This window comes from Bubalus kerabau, unplaced genomic scaffold (assembly GCF_029407905.1).
Source record: "Bubalus kerabau isolate K-KA32 ecotype Philippines breed swamp buffalo unplaced genomic scaffold, PCC_UOA_SB_1v2 scaffold_39, whole genome shotgun sequence".
In the NCBI taxonomy this organism is placed as follows: Eukaryota; Metazoa; Chordata; class Mammalia; order Artiodactyla; family Bovidae; genus Bubalus; species Bubalus kerabau.
The window spans coordinates 79,646-98,077 of NW_026577893.1; positions in this window are offsets into that span (position 1 = coordinate 79,646).

Here is an 18,432-nt window from a genome sequence, read left to right on the forward strand (position 1 = left end):
TGTCGCGACTTGAGAGGAGAGCAGAGTACTTTGTTTCCCCTCGAGATGAGGCCTTACCTTGGGTGAGTCTGGAATGCAACCCCGAGATCCCTGTTGCCCCTGGAGAGGAACATTATGTCCTGGACAAAAGCCTAGATGAGGTCTGTTTTGCCCTACAGTGACTCGAGAGCAACACCCATCTCTCCCTCGCAATTCGAATGGAAGATTGGTCTTCACTGGGCCAACACAAGAGGAAGTCTGAATTTCCCGTTGTAACTCGAGAATCCCGCCGCAACTCTTAAAAACCACGTGGTTCCCCATTCATCGCAATATGAGGCCTTTGCCCGCTACAGAGTCTCAAGAGAAGTCCCATGTTTCGTCATAAAGTTCGAAATGCTACTTGGCACCCTTGATGCGACCCCAAAAGTTCCCCAATATACCGGTCTCACTCCAAGGGAACACCGAAGTTCGTGGCACCACTTCATTTGAGCCCCTTCTCCGCTCCTGATCACGGCAGGAAGGTCGATCCCCCTGCTTTGTCTAGAAGGGGTTCCCGACCTTCATGGCGCACCTCAGGATGAGGCCAGTCTCACGAAGAAATTCGAGACGTAGCCTCGTGTTGGTGCCATGTGCCGAAAGACCCTGATTTCTCGGTCTTGCTCTTGATAAGAACCCGATGCCCGGACACCTCTTCTAAGGCAACCCTGTGGATGAAGGCACTACACGAGGGGGCACTGGCAACCCTGTTCATCGTCCGGAAAATCCCACAGGATCCACATACAGCTCCACAACTGGCCTGTCACCCCTTAAACAATGAGAGAGGCAAGCGGAGTTCCCTTCCTCAGACAAGACGAGGCCTTAGTATCCAATCCCAACTCTGCAGGCACGCTTCGATCTGAGTCAGAAATGGAGAGGAAACCTGAGGTTCCTGCCTCAACCTGACATGAGGCCCTCTTCCATTAAAACAAACCCAGTGGAGTCCCGAGAGGCCACTCCCATCTCCACAGTATCCCTGACTTCTCATAGGCATTCTGAGAAGCTCCTTGAGGCCACCGGCAAACGTCGAGGGAAATAAGGGTTTCCTGCCACAATCGAAGAAAGACCTCGAGAGTCCTTCTTCAATGTGTCTTGAGGTCAGATTCCCCTACCATGGCTCGAAAGCAATAACGCGCTCCCCCTCGCCACGCACATGGAGACCTGACTTCCCTGGCGCCACATGAGAGGCTCCCTGAGCTCCCTGACATACCTCGTGTGAAACCCCACACTGGCTCCGCAGCTCGAGAAAACCCACAAGACCCCTCCGTCATCGGGAGATGAGGGCCATCTTTTCCTGCATGGCCTGGAGAGCAGTCCCAAGTCCTCTCTCCAAACTTCACAGGAGGCTTGACTCCCTTTATGCCACAAAGTGGGCTCCAAGAGGTGCCCGTCGCGACTCGAAAGGAGAGCGGAGTCCTTTGCTTCCCTTCGACACGAGGCCTGACTCCCTGGGTGAGTCTGGAATGCAAACCTGAGATCCCTGTGGCCCTTGGAGAGGAACCTTAGGTCCTGGACACAAGCCTAGATGAGGTCTCCTTTGCCCTGCAGTGACTCGAGCGCAACCCCCAGCTCTCCCTCGCAACTCGAATGGATGATTGGACTTCCCTGGCCCAACACAAGAGGAAGCCTGAAATCCCCGTCGTAACTCGAGAATCCCGCCGCAACTCGAGAAAAACCACGTGGCTCCCCCGTCATCGCAAGATGAGGCCCTTGGCCGCTACAGCGTATCAAGAGAAGTCCCACGTTCCATCCTGAAGTACAAAACGGTACTTGGCACCCTTGATGCGACCCCCAAAGTTCCCTGACATACCGGTCTCACTCGAGGGAAACACCAAAGTTCACGGCACCACTTCCTGTGAGCCCCTTCACCCCTCCTGATCGCGACAGGAGGGTCGACTCCCATGCTTTGTCTGCAAGGGGTTCCCGACGTTCCCCGCGAACCTCTGGATGAGGCCGGTCTCATGAGGAAATTCGAAAAGTAGCCTCATGGTTGGTGCCACATGCTGAAAGATCCCGAATTCCCGGTCCACTCTAGATAAGAACCTGACGCCCGGACATCTCTTCGAAGGCAACCCTGTGGATGAAGGCACAACACAAAGGGACACTGACATCCCCATGCATCGTCTGGAAAAACCCGCCGATTCCACTCACAGCTCCAAATGTGGACTGTCACCCCGTGAACAACTCGAGAGGCAAGTGAAGTTGCATTCCTTCACACAAGACGAGGCCTTACCCTCCTGGCCCAACTCTTCAGGGACCCTGCGGTCGGAGTCAGAAATGGAGAGGAAGCCTGAGGTTCCTGCCTCAACTAGAGAAGAGGCCCTCTTCCATTGAACCAAACTCAATGGTGTCCCGAGAGGCCCCTCCCAACACCACAGTATCCCTGAATTCTCAGAGGCTCCCTGAGAAGCTACCTGAGGTCACTGGCACAAGTCGAGGGAACCCAGAGTTTCCTGAAGTAACCCGAGAAAGACTTGGAGAGTCCTTTTTCAACGTCTCTTGATGGCCGATTCCCCTACCATGACTCCAGAGCAAGGACGCGCTCCCCTCGCCACAAGCAGGAAAACTGACTTCCCTAGTACCACACAAGAGGCTCCCTGAGTACCCCATCGTACCTCGTGAGAAAACACACAGTGGCGCCGCAGTTCGAGAAAAACCACAAGATGCCCCCGTCAAGGAGAGATGGGGGCCTTCTTTTCCTGCCTGACCTGGAGAGCAATCCCTGGTCCTCTCTCCAAACTTCACAGGAGGATTGACTCCCTTTAGGCCACTCAGTTGGGTCCAAGAAATACCCGGTGCGACTCGAGAGGAGAGCGGAGTCCTTTGCTTCCCTCGAGACGAGGCCTGACTCCCCGGGTGAGTTTGGAATGCAACCCCGAGATCCCTGTCGCCCCTGGAGTGGAACATTATGTCCTAGACACAAGCCTAGATGAGGTCTATTTTGCCCTACAGTGACTCGAGAGCAACCTCCATCTCTCCCTCACAATTTGAATGGAAGATTGGTCTTCCCACGGTCAACACAAGTGAAAGTCTGAATTTCCCATCGTAATTCGAGAATTCAGCCTCAAGTCTTAAAAACCATGTGGTTCCCCCTTCATTGCAATATGAGGCCCTTGCCAGCTAGAGTCTCAAGAGAAGTCCCACGTTCCATCCTAAAGTTCGAAATGCTACTTGGCACCCTTGATGCGACCCCAAAGTTCCCCAACATACCGGTCTCACTCCAGGGGAAGACCGAAATTCCCGGCGTCTCCAGGGAAGTCCCATGTTCCGTCCTTAAGTGCGAAACGGTACTTGACACCCTTGATGAGACCGCAAAAGTTCGCCGACACGCTGGGTGCCTCGAGGGGAACACCGAGGGTCCCGGCACCACTTCATCTGAGCCCCTTCTCCCCTCCTGATCGCGACAGGAGAGTCGATTCCCCTGCTTTCTCTGGAAGGGGTTCCCGGCCTTCCTGGTGCACCTCAGGATGAGGCCGGTCTCAGGAGGAAATTCGAGACTAGCCATGTGTGAGGTGCCACGTGCCAAACGACCCTGATTATCCGGTCCGCTCTTGATAAGAACCCGATGCCCGGACACCTCTACGAAGGCAACCCTTTGAGTGAAGGCACAACACGAAGGGGCACTGACACCCCCGTGCATCATCTGGAAAAACCCGCAGGGTCTACACACAGCTCGACAAGGGGCCTGAGACTCCCGGAACAACTCGAGAGGCAACCAGAATTCCATTCCTCAGACAAGACGAGGCATGACTCTCCTGTCCCAACACTGCAGGGACCGTGCAGTCGGAGTCAGAATCGGAGAGGAAGCCTGAGGTTCCTGCCTCCCCTCGAGATGAGGCCTTCTTCCATTGCGCCGAACCCAGCAGAGTCCCGAGAGGCCCTGCCAACTCCACAGCATCCCTCACCTCTCAGAGTCACCATGGGAAGTTCCCTATAGTCCCCTGCAGAAGTCGAGGGAAACGAGGGTTTCCCGCCGCCACCCAAGAAAGACCTCAAGAGTCCTTCTTCAACGCGTCTTGAGGCCCTAGTCACTTCCCATGACTCGAGAGTGATGACCAGCTCCCCCTCGCCATGCGCATGGAGACATGAGTTCCCTGGCACCGCACAAGAGGCTCCCTGAGGTCCTCGTCGTGCCTCGTGAGAAAACCCCCATGGGAGCCGCAGCCTGAGGAAACCCATGAGACGCCCCCGTCATCGCTAGATGAGGGCCTTCTTTTCCTGCCTGGCCTGGAGAGCAATCCCGAGTCCTCTCTCCAAACTGAAGAGGAGGCTCGACACCCTTGAGTCCACTCATTGGGGTCCAAGAGATCCGTGTCGCGACTTGAGAGGAAAGCGGAGTCCTCTGTTTCCCCTCGAGGCGAGGCCTGACTCCCTGGGGGAGTCTGGAATGGAAACCCGAGATCCCTGTCTTCCCTTGAGAGGAATATTAGGTCCTGGACACACGCCTCGATGAGGTCTCTTTGGCCCTGTAGTGACTCGAGCAGAACCCCCAGCTTTCCCTCGCAACTCCAGGGGAAGATTGGGCTTCCCAGGGCCAACCCAAGAGGAAGCCTGAAATCCCCGTCGTTTTCGAGAATCCAGACTCAACTCGAGAAAAACGACGTGGTTCCAACGTCTTCACAGAATGAGGCCCTTGCCCGCTACAGCGTCCCCAGGGAAGTCACATGTTCCATCCTGAAGTGGGAAACGGTACTTGGCTCCCTTGATGTGACCCCTAAAGTTCCCTGAAACGCCGGGTTCCCTCGAGTGGAACACCTAGAGTCCCGGCCCCACTTCATCTGAGCCCCATCTCCCCTCCTGATCGCGACAGGAGAGTAGATTCCCCTTCTTTGTGTGGAAGGTGTTCCCGGCCTTCCCGGCGCACCTCAGGATGATGCTGGTCTCACGAGGAAATTTGAGATGAGCCACGTTGGTGCTGCCACATGCCGAACGACCCCGATTTCCTGGTCCGCTCTTGAAATGAACCCGATGCCCGGACACCTCTTTGAAGGCAACCCTGTGGGGGAAGGCACAAAATGAAGGGGCAATGACACCCCTGTGCATCTTCTGGAAACACCCGCAGGTTCCACACACAGCTCGACAAGGGGCCTGAAACCCACTGAACGACTCAAGAGGCAAGCAGAGTTCCATTACTCAGACAAGATGAGGCCTGACTCTCCTGTCCCAACCCTGCAGGGACCCTGCGGTCGGAGTCAGAAATGGAGAGGAAGCCTGAGGTCCCTGCCTCCAATCGAGATGAGGCCCTCTTTCATTTCGTCAAACCTAGTCGAGTCCCGAGAGGCCCCTCTAAGTCCTCAGTATCCCTCACCTCTCAGAGGCACCTGGGTAGTTCCCTAAGGTCCCCGGTAGAGGTCGAGGGAAATAAGTGTTTCCCGCCCCTACCCAAGAAAGACCTCGAGAGTCCTTCTTAAATGCGTCTTGAGGCCCTAGTCCCTCCCATGACTCCAGAGCAATGACGCGATATGCCTGGCCACACTCATGGAGGCCTGACTTCTCTGGCTCCACACGAGAGGCTCCCTGAGCTCCCCATCATATCTCGTGAGAAACCCCACACTGGCGCCGCAGCTCGAGAAAACCCATGAGATGCTCCCGTCATCAAGAGAGGAGGGCCATCTTTAACTGAATGGTATGCAGATCAAGCGTGAACCTTCTGTCCAAGCTACACAGGACGCTTGACTCCCTTTAGGCCACTCATTGGGCTCCAAGAGTTACACGTCGGGACTCGAGAGGATAGTGGAGTCCTTTGCTTCCACTCGAGACGAGGCGTGACCCACCAGGTGAGACTGGAATGCGACCCCGATATCCCTGTTGCCCCTGGAGAGGAACACTACGTCCTGGACCCAAGCCTAGATGAGGACTCTTTGCCCTGAAGTGACTCGAGAGCAACCCCCAGCTCTCTCTGACAAGTTGAATGGAAGATTGGACTTCCTGGGCCAACACAAGAGGAAGCCTGAATTCCCCGTCGTAACTCGAGAATCCCGCCGCATCTCGAGAAAAACCACGTGTTTCCCTCGTCATCGCAATATGAGGCCCTTGCCCGCTAGAGCATCTCCAGAGAATTCCCACGTTCTGTCTTGAAGTGCGAAACTGTACTTGGCACCCTTGATGCGACCTCAAAAGTGCCGTGACATACTGGTCTCACTCGAGGGGACCACCGAGGTTCCCGGCACCACTTCATCTGAGCCCCTTCTCCCCTTCTGATCGTGACCGGTGGATCGATTCCCCTGCTTTGTCTGCAAGGGGTTCCCTACCTTCCCGGCGAACCTCAGGATGAGGCCGGTCTCCCGAGGAAATTCGAGACGTAGCCTCATGGGTGGTACCACATGCTGAAAGACCCCAATTTTCTGGTACGCTCTTGAAAAGAACCCGATGCCCGGACACCTCTTTGAAGGCAACCCTTTGGATGAAGGCACAACACGAAGGGGCACTGACACCCCTGTGCATCGTCTGGAAAAACCCGCAGGTTCCACACACAGCTCAACAAGTGGCCTGTCACTCCGTGAACAACTCGAAAGGCAAGCGGAGATCCATTCCTCCACAGAAGACGAGGCGTGACTCTCTTGTCCATACTCGGCAGGTACTCTGCGACCCGAGTCAGAAATGGAGAGGACCCCTGAGGTTCTTGCCTCCATTCGAGATGAGGCCCTCTTCGATTGCACCAAACACAGTTGAATAACGAAAGGCCCCTCCCAAATCCACAGTGTCCCTGACTTCTCAGAGGCACCCTGAGAAGTTGCCTGAGGTCACCGACACAAGTCGAGGGAACGCAGGGTTCCCTGCCGCAACCCGAGAAAGACCTCGAGAGTCCTTCTTCAATGCGTCTTGAGGCCCAATTCGCCTACTATGACTCGAGAGCAATCACGCACTCCCCTTCACCACATGCACGGAGACCTGACGTCCCTAGCACCACACGAGAGGCTCTCTGAGTTCCCCGTCGTACCTCGTGAGAAAACTGATACTGGCGCCGCAGCTGGAGAAAACCCACGAGACGCCCCCGTCATCGAGATATGAGGGCCTTTTTTCCTGCATGGCCAGGAAAACAATCCCGAGTCATCTCTCCAAACTCCATAGGAGGCTTCACTCCCTTTACGCCACACAGTGGGCTCCAAGAGATACCCGTCGCGAATCGACAGGAGAGTGGAGTCCTTTTTTTCCCCTCAAGACGAGGCCTGACTCTCCGGGTGAGTCGAGAATGCAACCCTGAGATCCCTGTCGGCCCAGTAGTGGAACACTAGGTCCTGGACACAAGCGTAGATGAGGTCTATTTTGCCCTGCAGTGACTGGAGAGCAATCCCCAGTTCTAACTCGCAACTCGAAAGGAATACTGGATTTTCCTGGCGCCACACAAGAGGCTCCCTGAGATCCCCGTGGTACTTCATGAGACACCCCACACTGGCGCCGCAGCTCGAGAAAACCCACGAGATGCCACCGTCATCTCGAGATGAGGGCCTCCTTTTCCTGCATGGCCTGGAGTCCAATCCCGAGTCCTCTCTCCAAACTCCACAGGAGGCTTGACTCCCTTTAGTACACACATTGGGCTCCAAGAGATACCCATCGCGACTCGAGATGAGAGCGGAATTCTTTGCTTACCCTCGAGGTGAGAACTGACTCCCCGGATGAGTCTGGAATGCAAACCCGAGATCCCTGTCGCCCCTGGAGAGCAACATTAGATCCTGGACACAAGCCCAGATTAGGTCTCTTTTGCCCTGCAGTGACTCTAGTGCAATCCCCAGCTCCCCCTCGCAACCCGAATGGAAGATTGGATTTCAAGGCCAACAAGAGGAAGCCTAAATTCCCGGTCATAACTCGAGAATCCCGCCGCAACTCGAGCAAAACCACGTGGTTCTCCCGTCATCGCAAGATGAGGCCCTTGCCCACTACAGCGTTTCAAAAGATGTCCCAGGTTCCATCTTGAAATGCGAAACGGTACTTGGCACCCTTGATGCGACCCCAAAAGTCCCCCAACACGCCGGTCTCACTCAAGGGGAACACCGAGGTTCCCGGCACCACTTCATTTAAGCCCCTTCTCCCCTCCTGATGGTGACCGGTGGGTCGATTCCCCTGCTTTGTCTGCAAGGGGGCCCGACCTTCCCTGCACAACTCAGGATGAGGCCGGTCTCATGGGTAAATTCGATACGTAGCTTTGTGGGTGGTGCCACTTGCCGGAAGACTCCAATTTCCCGGTCCGCTCTTGATAAGAATCCAATGCTCGGACACCTCTTGGAAGGCAGCCTTGAGTATGAAGGTACAACACGAAGGGGCACTAACACACCTGTGCATCATCCGGAAAAACGGGCAGGTTACATACACAGCTCGACAAGTGGCCTGTCACCTCGAGAACAACTCGAGAGGCAAGAGGAGTCCCATCCTCCAGAAAATACGAGGCCTGACTCTCCTGTACCAACATGCAGGGACCTTGCGATCTGAGTCAGAAATGGAGAGGAACACTGAGGTTCCTGCTTCAACTCGAGATGAGTCCCTCTTACATTCCACCAAATGCAGAGGAGTCTCGAGAGGCCCCTCCAAACTGCACAGTATCCCTGACTTCTCAGAGGCACTCTGAGAAGCTCCCTGACGTCGCAGGCACAAGTCAAGGGAACCCTGGGTTTTATGCAGTAACCCGAGAAAGACCTCGAGAGTCCTTCTTCAACCCGTCTTGCGGCCCGATTACCCTACCATGACTCGAGAGCAATGACGAACTCCCCCTAGCCATCTCATGGGGACCTGACTTCCCTGGAGCCACACGAGAGGCTCCCTGAGCTCCCTCTCGTACCTCGTCAGAAACCTGGCACTAGCGCGGCAGTCTAGAAAACCCACGAGATGCCGCCGTCATCGCGAGATGAGGGCCTTCTTTTCCTGCATGGCCTGGAGAGGAATCCCGAGTCCTCTATCCAAACAGCACAGGAGGCTTGACTCCCTTTAGGGCACACAGTGGGCTCCAAGAGATACCCATCGCGACTCAAAAGGACAGCGGAGTTCTTTGCTTCCCCTCGAGACAAGGCCTGATTCCCCGGGTGAGTCTGGTATGCAACCCCCAGATCCCTGTCGCCCCTAGGGACGAACATTAAGTCCTGGACACAAGCCTAGATGAGGTCTATTTTGCCCTGCAGTGACTCGTGGACAATCCCCAGCTCTCCCTTGAAACTCGAATGGAAGATAGGACTTCCCTGGGCCAACACATGAGGAAGACTGTATTCCCCGTCGAAACTCGAGAATCCCGCCACAACTCGAGAAACGCCACGTGGTTCCCCCGTCATCGCAATATGAGGCCCTTGCCCCCTACAGCGTCTCAAGAGAAGTCCCACGTTCCGTCTTGAAGTGCGAAACGGTATTGGCACCCTTGATGCGACCTCAAAAGTTCCTCGACACACCGGTCTGACTCGAGGAGAACACCGAGGTTCCCGGCACCACTACATCTGGGCCCCTTCTCCCCTCCTGATCGCGACAGGAGGGTTGATTCCCCTGTTTTGTCTTGAAGGGGTTCCCACCTTTCCCAGTGCATCTCAGGATGAGGCCGGTCTCACGAGGATATTCGAGACATAGCCTCGTGGATGGTGACACATGCCGAAAGACCCCGATTTCCCGGTTCACTCTTGATAAGATCCCAATGCCCGGACACCTCTTTGAAGATAACCCTTTTGATGAAGGCACAACACGAAGGGGCACTGACACCCCCAGGTATCGTCCGGAGAAACCCGCAGGTACCACACACAGCTCGAGAAGTGACCTGTCACCCCGTGAACAACTGGAGAGGCAAGCAGAGTTCCATTCCTCCACACAAGACGAGGCCTGACTCTCCTGTTCGAACTCTGCAGCGAAACTGCGATCCGAGTCAGATCTGGCCCAGGGGAAGTCAGGAGAGGAAACATGAGTTTCCTGCCTCCACTCGAGATGAGGCCCTCTTCCATTGCACCGAACCCAGTGGAGTCCCGAGAGGCCCCTCCCAACTGCACAGTATCCCTGACTTCTCAGAGGCACCCTTAGACCTTCCTGAGATCACCGGCACAAGTCGAGGGAACCAAGGGTTTCCTGCCCCAACCCGTAAAAGACCTCGAGAGTCCTTCTTCAACGCGTCTTGAGGTGAGATTCCCCTACCATGACTCGAGAGCAATGACGCGCTCCCCCTAGCCACGCGCATAGAAACCTGACTTCCCTGGCGCCACAGGAGAGGCTCCCTGAGCTCCCCATTATACCTCGTGAGCAACACCACACTGGAGCCGCAGCTCGAGAATACACACGAGACGCCCCAGTCCTCACGAGATGAGGGCCATCTTTTCCTGTATGGCCTGGAGAGCAATCCTGAGTCCTCTCTCCAAACTCCACAGGAGGCTTGACTCATTTTAGGCCACACAGTGAGCTCCAAGATATACCCGTCGCGACTCGAGAGGAGAGCGGTGTCCTTGGCTTCCCCTCGAGACGAGGTCTGATTCCTAGGGTGAGTCGAGAATGCAATGCCGAGATCGCTGTCGCCCCAGCAGAGGAACATTAGGTCCTGGACACAAGCCTAGATGAGGTCTATTTGGCCCTGCAGTGTCTCGAGAGCAATCCCCAGTTCTAACTCGCAATTCGAATGAAAACTGGACTTCCCTGGGCCAGTTGAAGAGGAAGCCTGAATTCCCCGTCGTAACTCGAGAATCCCGCCACAACTCAAGAAAAACCACGTGGTTCCCCCGTCATCGAAAGATGAGGCCCTTGCCCGCTACAGCGTCTCAAGAGAAGTCCCACGTTCCGTATTGAAGAGCGAAAAGTTACTTGGAACCCTTGATGCGACCCCAAAAGTTCCCCGACATACCAGTCTCACTTGAGGAGAACACCGAGGTTCCCGGCACCACTTCATCTGAGACTCTTCTCCCCTCTTGATCGCGACAGGAGGTTCGATTCCCCTGCTTTGTCTGGAAGGCGTTCCCGACCTTCCTGGCGCACATCAAGATGAGGCCAGTCTCACGAGGAAATTCGAGACATAGCCTCATGGGTGGTGCGACATGCCAAAAGACCCCGATTCCCTGGTCCGCTCTTGATAAGAACCCGATGGCAGAACCCAACTCGAAGGCAATCCTGTGGATCAAGACACAACACGAAGGGGCAGTGACACCCCGGTGCATCGTCCAGAAAAACCCGCAAGTTCCACATACAAATCGACAAGTGGCCTGTCACCCCATGAACAACGCGAGAGTCAAGCGGAGTTCCATTCCTCCACACAAGACGAGGCCTGACTCTCCTGTCCCAACTCTGCAGGGACTCTGGTTTCCGAGTCAGATCCGGCGCATTCGAAGCCAGGAGAGGAACCCTGAGGTTCCTGCCTCAACTTGTCATGAGGCCCTCTTCCATTGCACCAAACCCAGTGGAGCTCCGAGAGGCCCCTCCCAACTCCACAGTGACCCTGACTTCTCAGAGGCACGCTGAGAAGCTTCCTGAGGTCACTGGCACAAGTCGATGGAACCCAGGGTTTCCTGCTGCAACCCAAGAAAGGCCTTGAGAGTCCTTCTTTAACACGTCTTCAGGCCCAATTCCCCTACCATGACTCGAGAACAATGACGGGCTCCCTCTCACCACGTGCATAGAGACCTGACTGCCCTGGCACCACATGAGAGGCTCACTGAGCTCCCAGTCTTACTTAGTGAGAAACCCCACACTAGCGCCACAGCTCGAGAAAACCTACGAGACGCCCCAGTCATCGGGATATGAGGGCCTTCATTTCCTGCATTGCCTGGAGAGCAATCCCGTGTCCTCCCTCCAAACACCAGAGGAGGTTTGACTCCCTTTAAGCCACTCAGTGGGCTCCAAGACATACCCGTCCGACTCGAGAGGAGCGCAGAGTCCTTTGCTTCCCCTCAAGACGAGGCCTGACTCCAGGGTGAGTCTGGAATGCAACCCCGAGATTCCTGTCGCCCCTTGACATGAACATTAGGTCCTGCACACAAGCCTTGGTGGGGTCTCTTTTGCCTTCAGTGACTAGAGCGCACCTCCAGCTCTTCCTCGAATCTCAAATGGAAGATAAGACTTTTGTGGGCCAACACAAGAGAAAGCATGAATTCCCTGTGGTAACTCAAATATCCCACCGCAACTCGAGAAAAACCAAGTGGTTCCCCAGTCATTCCAAGATGAGGCCCTTGCCCGCTGGAGCACCCCAAGAGAAGTCCAACGTTCCATTTTGAAGAGTGAAACGGTACTTGGAACGCTTTATGCGACCCCAAAAGTTACCCGACATACCTGTCTCACTTGAGGGAAACACCGAGGTTCCCAGCAGCACTTCATCTGAGCCACTTCTCCCCTCCTGATCGCCACAGGAGGGTCGATTCCTCTGCTTTGTCTGGAAGAGTTTCATGACCTTCGCGGCACACCTCAGGATGAGGACGGTTTCATGAGGAAATTCGAGACAACCCACGTGGGTGCTGCCAAATGCTGAACGACCCCGATTTCCCAGTCCGCTCTTCATAAGAACCCAATGTCCTGACACCTCTTCGAAGGCAACCCTGTGGATGAAGGCACAAATCGAAGGATCACTGACACCCCCGTGCATCGTCTGGAAAAACCTGCAGATTCCACACACAGTTTGACAAGGGGCCTGAAACCCGATGAACAACTCGAGAGGCAAGCGGAGTTCCATTCCTCAGAAAAGACGTAGCCTGACTCTCCTGTCCCAACTCTGCAGGGACCCTGCGGTCTGAGTCCGAAACAGAGAGGAAGTCTGAGGTTCCTGCCTCCCCTCGAGATGAGGCCCTCTTCCATTGCGACAAACCCAGCGGAGTCCCGAGAGGCCCCGCCAACTCCACAGTATCCATCAACTCTCAGAGACACCCTGGGAAGTTCCCTAAGGTCCCCGGCAGAAGTCGAGGGAAATGACTTTTCCCGACACAACCCGAGAAAGACCTCGATAGTCCCTCTTCAACGCGTCTCGAGGCCCTAGTCCCCTCCCGTGACTCGAGAGCCATGACGCGCTCCCCCTCGCCACGCACAGGGAGACCTGACTTCCCTGGCGCCGCACGAGAGGCTCCCTGAGATCCTCGTCGTGCCTCGCGAGAAAACCCCCAAGGGCGCCGCAGCTCGAGGAAACCCCTGAGACGCCCCCGTCCTCACGAGGTGAAGGGCCTTCTTTTCCTACATGGCCTGGAGAACAATCCCGAGCCCTCTCTCCAAAATGAAGAGGAGGCTTGACTCCACTGAGGCCACTAGGGGGCTCCAAGAGATCCGCGTTGCGACTCGGGAGGACAGCGGAGTCCTTGGCTTCCCCTCGAGACGAGGCCTGGCACCCCGGGGGATCCTGGAATGCAACCCCGAGATCCCTGCCTTCCCTTCATAGGAACATTAGGTCCTGGACACACGCCTAGATGAGGTCTCTTTGGCCCTGCAGTGACTCAAGGCAGCCCCCAGCTTTCCCTCGCCACTCGAATGGAAGACGGGGCTTCCCAGGGCCAACAGAGGAGGAAGCCTGTAATCCCCGTCGTCACTCGAGAATCCCACCGCAAATCGAGAAAAAACACGTGGTTTCAACGTCTTCGCAAGATGAGGCCCTTGCCCACTACGGCGTCTCAAGGGAAGTCCCATGTTCCGCCCTGAAGTGCGAAACGGTACCTGACACCCTTCGTACGACACCCAAAAGTTCCCTGACACGCCGGGTTCCCTCGAGGGGAACACCGAGAGTCCCGGCACAGCTTCATCTGAGCCCCTTCTCCCCTCCTGATCGCGACAGGAGAGGCGATTCCCCTGCGTGGTCCAGAATGGGTTCCCGGCCTTCCCGGCGCACCTCAGGATGAGGCCGGTCTCACGGGGAAATTCGAGACGAGCCACGTGGGTGGTGCCACATGCCGAATGCCCCCGATTCCCCGGTCCGCTCTTGAGAAGGACCCGAGGCCCGGACCCCTCTTCGAAGGCAACCCTGTGGGTGAAGGTACCACTCGAAGGGGCACTGACACCCCCGTGAGTCGTCCGGAAAAACCCGCGGTTTCCACACACAGCTCGACGAGGTACGTGAGACACCCTGAGCAATTCGAGAGGCAAGCGGAGTTCCCTTCCTCAGACAAGACGAGGCCTGACTCTCCTGTCCCAACTCTGCAGGGACCCTGTGGTTGGAGTCCGAAAAGGAGAGGAAGCCTAAGTTTCCTGTCTCCCCTCGAGATGAGGCCCTCTTCCATTGCGCCAAGCCCAGCGGAGTCCTGAGAGGCCCCGCCAACTCCACAGCATCCCTCACCTATCAGAGGCACCATGGGAAGTTCCCTCAGGTCCCTGGCAGAAGTCGAGGGAAATGAGGCTTTCCCGCAGCAACCCCAGAAAGACCTCGAGTGTCCTTCTTCAACGCGTCTGGAGGCCCTAGTCCTCTCCCATGACTCGAGAGCCATGACGCGCTCCCCCTCGCCACGCGCACAGAGACCTGACTTCCCTGGCACCGCACAAGAGGCTCCCTGAGATCCTCGTCTTGCCTCGTGAAAAACCCCCACGGGCGCCGCAGCTCGAGGAAACCCCTGAGAAGCCCCCATCCTCGCGAGGTGAGGGCCTTCTTTTCCTGCCTGACCCAGACCGCAATCCTGAGTCCTCTCTCCAAACTGAAGAGAAGGCCTGACTCCCTTGAGGCCACTCAGTGGGCTCCAAGAGATCTGCGTCGCGACTTGAGAGGAGAGCGGCATCCTTTGCTTGCCCTCGAGGCTAGGCCTGACTCCCCGGGGGAGTCTGGAACGCCACCCTGAGATCCCTGTCTTCCCTTGAGAGGAACGTTAAGTCCCGGACACAGGCCTAGATGAGGTCTCTTTGGCCCTGCAGTGACTCGAGTGCAACCCCAAGCTTTCCCTCGCAACTCGAATGGAAGATTAGGCTTCCCGGGGCCAACACAAGAGGAAGCCTGAAATCCCCGTCGTAACTCTAGAATCCCGCCGCAACTCGAGAAAATCCACATGGTTTCAACGTCTTCGCAAAATGAGGCCCTTGCCCGCTACGGCGTCTCAAGGGAAGTCCCAGGTTCTGTCCTGAAGTGCGAAATGGTACCTGACTCCTTTCATGCAACCCCCAAAAGTCCCCCACACGCCGGTTTCTCTCGAGGGTAACACCGAGGGTTCCGGCCCCACTTCATCTGAGCCCCTTCTCCCCTCCTGATGGCGACAGGAGAGTCGATCCCCCTGCGTTGTCTGGAAGGGTCCCCGGCCTTCCCGGCACACGTCAGGATGAAGCCGGCCTCACTAGGAAATTTGAGACTAGCCCGTGGGTGGTCCCACATGCCGAAAGACCCCGATTTCCCTGTCCGCTCTTAAAAAGAACCCGAGGCCCAGACACCTCTTCGAAGGCAACCCAGTGGGTGAAGGCACAACACGAAGGGGCACTGTCACCGTCATGCATTTCCGGAAATACCCGCAGGTTCCACACACAGCTCAACAAGGGGCCTGAGACCCCCTGAGCACCTCGAGAGGCAAGCGGAGTTCCCTTCCTCAGACAAGACGATTCCTGACTCTCCTGTCCCAACTCTGCAGGGACCCTGCGGTCGGAGTCCGAAACGGAGAGGAAGCCTGAGGTTCCTGCCTTCCCTGGAGATGAGGCCCTCTTCCATTGCGCCAAACCCAGCAGAGTCCTGAGAGGCCCCGCCAACTCCACAGCATCCCTCATCTGTCAGAAGCACACTGGGAAGTTCCCTAAGGTCACCGGTAAACTTTTATTGCACAAGGTCCCCATGAAAAGGCCCACGCAGCAGGACAGCCACAGATTCTGTCTGCCATTAAAGGGCAGTAAGGTGCCCTCCCCTCTTCTTTGCTGCCTCGGCGGCCACCAGGGTGCAATTCGCATACCCTTCCCTTTCCCATCCTAGCAGGTGCTCCAGGGCCCGCTGGCCTACAAAGTGCCAGAAGCAGGGCTGGGCCAGCCGGCCAGAATTCAGGGTTCTGTCCCTTGGACTTCCAGCAGACACTAGGCTGCTTGGGAAAACCGCGCAGACTCTGAGGATTTTCAGCAGAGGGGTGGAGCGGTAAAGGCCTTGACCCCAAAGACGAGGCCTTCCTGCGACCGCCAGGTTGGGGAGCTCTGAGACTGTGCCAACACAGGGCGGAATACATGGTTCCCTGCTCCACGCAGTCCCCGTTCCCTTACCTGTGTTCCGCACCCCTCCGCTGTGGCCAATGGATGCCGATCCTTGGGGATCCAGGAGTTCACGAAATGGGCATTCCCAGCCGCAATGGCGACCCCCAACAGCACATCTGGAAAGCCCTCCCCCACCCCCGCCAGGAGCCGACCCCCGCTGCGAACGGACCCCCACCCCGCCCCGCGCCGCCAGGTTTCGTCCCGGCCCTGCCGGGCTCCCGGCGGGTTCCCAGCCATATTGGCGACCCCCGGGAGCACAACAGGGACCGACCCCCCACCCACAGCGAGCGGAATCACGACCTGTGCAGCCCAGGTTTACCCCACCCTGGCTGCGCTCCCGGCGCGCTTCCAGCCGCAGTGGCCATCTCCGAGAGCACAACTGGGAAGCCCTCCCCTACCCCCGCCAGGAGCCGACACCCGCCCTGCGCCTCCCGGGGCGCCCCACCCCTGCCGCGCTCCAGGGGCGCTGCCCACCTTCACCAGCGGCTCTCGGTGAGCCCCGTCCCCACGCCCGGTTCCAGGAGAGGCTCTCGGACCTCGCTGCTGCCGCCAGGTCAAACATGAGGACAATACATACACCCCACAGAGACAATCCAAGCTGTCTATGATTTAGGGATAAAACGAGGACTACAGAAAGGCAAGATGACCTGACCTAGGAGGGCCATGATATTCTATAGAACCAGACAAAGTTGGTTACCAAGGAAACTTTTTTCCTTGGAACCCGGAAAGCTGGTTCTTTGCATATGCAATGACCAACAATTAGCTTGTTACCCAAGCCTGCCTTACTGCCACCTCCATCCCCCCACTCCCCAGAAGACTGGCTCAAAGAAATATTTTAAATCTCAGGCGGAAACCTGGAAGATGTCTTGTCTGTCTGTTTGGATTAAGGTATGTGTCAGTGTGAGCCTTGTGTTTTTTGATAATATTGCTCAAGTTCTGTGTTCTGATTTCAATGGTCTCAAGACAAGGCAGCCCTTCCAAATCAAACTGCTGGAAATACAAGAAAACATTGACCTAAATGAATGTCAGAGTCCCGTGAACTGGGAACTAGTCAATATTAAATATCTAGTATTTTTGGTTTTGCTCCTCCATTATAGACATGTCTAAGAGTCAACAACATTAAGCACAACATGTTCATAGTGCCTTGGTTTCTTTTGAGGTAAAAATTGCTCTATTGTTATATCTGTCACAAGCTTGTCAGCAAGAAACTACCTGGAAACGACAACAACAAAAGTAAAAAATGTAAATGTGATATGAGCTTTTAGACAAACTCTTTACAATAATTATACTCTAAAATATCTGCCTCTCATAGTCTTGATTGAAGGCAGAGGAGAAGGGGATGACAAGGGTACGATGGTTGGATGGCATCACTGACTCGATGGACATGAGTTTGAGCAAGCCCCTGGAGCTGGTGACAGACACGGAAGCCTGGCGTCCTTCAGGCCACGGGGTCCCAAAGAGTCAGACACGACTGAGCAACTGAACTGAACTGAACTAACAAACGTTTCTCCAGGTGTTTTGGTTACCCGAGTTTCTATCCTTGTGACGACAGTGTATTGAATAGCTAGGTCATTTCCAAATAAATGAAAGTTCTGAAACATTCACGACTTGAAAGGACCTCCCTTTTACACAGAAACAATAGAGATTTTTGACTCTCCATGAATAGTGTCTGGCACCATCCTGACATGTTAAATGTAAGAAAGCAATTGTTTTGTTTTGTTTTGTTCTGCTCTTGGGGGTGGGGGGAGGGGGGCGGGCTATAGCCAATGCCAATATAAAAGTCAGTTCTTGGTTGCTGAAGGGAAATGTATGACTTGTTATTACAAGAATGTATGGAATGCAATCACACTTTAAGAAGGAAAACGAAGTAGTTCTGTCTTACAGGTGGCATTTTCAGGACGGGAGAAGCAAAGGAATGGGTACAGAATGGGATAAGGAGGTTGTAGGGAAAGTAGGCCCCCAGAAAAGAGTTTTGTGCCTAGCACAAGTTTTCTTGAGATGTTGAACTGCCTTTGCTAATGGAGTTTAAGTTTCTTTACCTCTTAAGTGATCTCTTCTAGGTTGACCTAGAACAGAAATCTTTTGTTAGCTTTGGCTAAGAGGAGAAGTATTGTTTCACGATGACATATGTGATCCTACCTGACTGTTCTCATCCCCTTTGATATCTATGCACTGCTGCTGCTGCTGCTGCAGCTGCTAAGTGGTTCAGTTGAGGCCGACCCTGTGCCACGCCATAGATGGCAGCCCACCAGGCCCCGCAGTCTCTGGGGTTCTCTAGGCAAGAACACTGGAGTGGGTTGCCATTTCCTCCTCCTATGCATGAAAGTGAAAAGTGAAAATGAAGTCACTCAGTGGTGTCCG